A 3,043-nucleotide genomic window follows, 5' to 3' on the forward strand; every position below is an offset into this window, starting at 1 on the left:
TTGAACATAATTGTATAAAGGTTATGATAAGATAAAAATATTTTGGAGACGTGGATAAATTTTATGATAAACGAAACAGTTAGAAGAAATAAAAAATAAAAAGTGTTTAGTAATATATATATATATATATATATATATATATATATAATTAATTGATTATCTATTTTTTATGTATTTTTTATTAATTGATTCTTTTATGTGAGGACATTAATTAATAAAAGAAAATATATAGAATTGAAGTCGACTTCAATTCAATTGAGATTACAAAACCGGTCAGAATCATGACAATTTCACTTAAAAAAATGTCGTGTACAATAAAGACTTATATTTTTTATAAAATAAAAGTCAAACCAATCTTATTTTCTAAATATCGATTCAAATTAACCCTTTTTATAAAAGGTATCGACATGGAATAAAAGGCATCGACATGGTAGAAACCGTGAAGTGGATGCAAATTCAATATTCGAAAGCCATGTAAAAATTAATAAGAGCACATTGTGAAAGCACAACTTTGTGTTTCAGAATTTCAAGGATGAAAGGAGAAAGAAGTTGTCTTGGGTTAGGAGGATGAATTTTTGAGAAAAAAATATGAAGAGACTCTCGAAGCATTAGAAGTTAAAAAGGAATGGAGTAATTTTATAAGACTCGTCAACAACCAGAATCATACAACAAAATAAGACAACTACGAATTAAAGAAGAAGAACAACCAGGAGACAAGAGAAAAAGAATTAGATATCATACCATTCTCAGTCTCTGTTTTGAATTAGATATCATACCATTATCCGTCTTTTTTTTTATCACAATAATTAGAATGTTTAGGTTTAAAAAAACAAAAAATAATAACAACGATAAAAGATAAATTAACATATTATTATTATTATTATTATAGGTTTTCAAAAAATCAAATAAAAAGGTTTTCAGGTAAGGATATAGGCATATTGTAATATTTTGAGGAGGGTTCTGATCATTTTCTTACCGAGTATAATTTAACATTTCATAGAAACATATTTGAGATGGATATAATTTTATTCACTTTAGATTAATACAAAAGTTATCACAAAACCAAATTATAGATTTAGGAGTAAGTAAAACAATATTAATGATATTAAGAGATATTAGACTTAAAAAATTCAATCATTCAGTAATAGGAATATTAGAAAGTAATCTTCATGTCTTTCTTAATTGCTATCCAAACTTTTCTATGAATATTGTTAGAAATGAAAAAAAAACTAGTAATGTAATAAAATTATACGTGCAAATCCCAAATAAAATCATCACTAACACAAAAAAGGCCTTTAACGTCACTCCAATAACGTCTGCCTAAAAAAAGCCCAACGTTAAAAATGCGCGGTGGCATTTTTGTAAATAATGAGACATTTTTAACGTCTGCCCGCTCCACGTCAGACGTTACTTAACGTCTGTTCAAAAACGCCCCGACGTCACTCAAAAAAGGACGTCGGCCCCCAGCTCGACAGACGTCAAGGGACGTCGGACCAGCGTGCGCCAGACGTCACTTAACGTCGCCCCCCCCCCCCCGGACGTCACTTAACGTCGGGCATAACACCCCCGACGTTAAGTTTTGCTTTATCTCTGCGCGAAACGCAGAACCCTCGCGCTGTTCATCGTTTTCGCGAGAGTTCCCGCCGGCGACGCCATTTCCGACCCCCTCCAGGTGAGTTTCGAAAGGTTTTGGCCATCAAACTTGTTAGGGTTTAATTATGGGTTGATTTTACGCGTTTTGAACCGATTATTTTCCGTTTTCATCCCCATTTGCAGCGTTTTGAGATTCGTCCCACTTGCACTTCGTTCCCATTTGGCCAGCAGTGTGCGGAGACCCTAGACTTCCTCTCAAAGTTCGTCTTTCAATTAGAGGAGGTTAGTTTTTCATTGTATGTATATATTTGTTCATTGTATGTATAGAATTACTTGTATTAATTTATAAATGTCATTATAGTTTTAGTCTTAGACTATTTTTTTGGCCTATTTTTATATTTTATTTAAAATTTTATAATAATATTTGTAAAATTAGTAAATAAAATTATATTTATTATTAGATATATGCATTTTAAATAATTCTCATTGCATTTTATTTTTGAATATTATTATTAGATATTATAGTATACAGTGAGCGAAACTTAGTTCCCGTTTGAGATTTAATACAAATGATTAAATTTTTAATCGTTTGTATTAAATCTTGAATTGTTCGATTGGACAGTTTGAAAAAATTATTTTTCATAATTTGCTACAATGTGTACATTGAGGTGTACGCATAAATTTCATAAAATTTCGATTGAGGCTAATTTGTGTTGTTATATGGATGCATACTTGATTGTGATCATGATTAATCACTTTCATTTCGTGTACTTCAGAGACCAATGCGAAATGCTGTCGAAATTTTGTGAAATTTATGATGTTTGACTTATTTGTACATGTGTTAGCAAATTATGAAAAATAATTTTTTCGAATGGGTAGGGCCTCACCTTGTGAGAGTTAAAAGTTTGAGATTGATTGAGTTTTTTACGAACATATAGTATGGATCGAAGCTGGATGAATGAGCGTCGCATAAGTGAAGAGTATGAAAAGGGGGTTTCTGAGCTTTTGCAATATGTTCAAGAACACGCAATCTCAAGTAACGGGACATATTTTTGTCCTTGTGTTCGTTGTCTTAATCAAATACGTCATGACTTAGGAATAATGCGTGATCATCTATTCATCTTTGGTATAATGAGAAGTTATACACTTTGGACTTGGCATGGAGAAGTATTAGACAAGCCTACAACGTCACGAGGAACAGATTATGTAGATGACTGGATGAATGATCATTTAGAAGATATGGTACGTGATGTTGGGGAGGAGAATTTTGGATATGTTGATGAAACATATCCAGAATTTGGTGCTGAGCCAAGAAACTTAAGACTTGGACTTGCTACAGATGGTATGAATCCTTATGGGAACTTAAGTAGCAAACATAGTTCGTGGCCAGTTTTGCTGATGATTTACAATTTATCTCCTTTGTTGTGCATGAAGAGGAAATATATGATGT

The sequence above is a fragment of the Vigna unguiculata genome, chromosome 7, assembly GCF_004118075.2.
Source record: "Vigna unguiculata cultivar IT97K-499-35 chromosome 7, ASM411807v1, whole genome shotgun sequence".
Classification (NCBI taxonomy): Eukaryota; Viridiplantae; Streptophyta; class Magnoliopsida; order Fabales; family Fabaceae; genus Vigna; species Vigna unguiculata.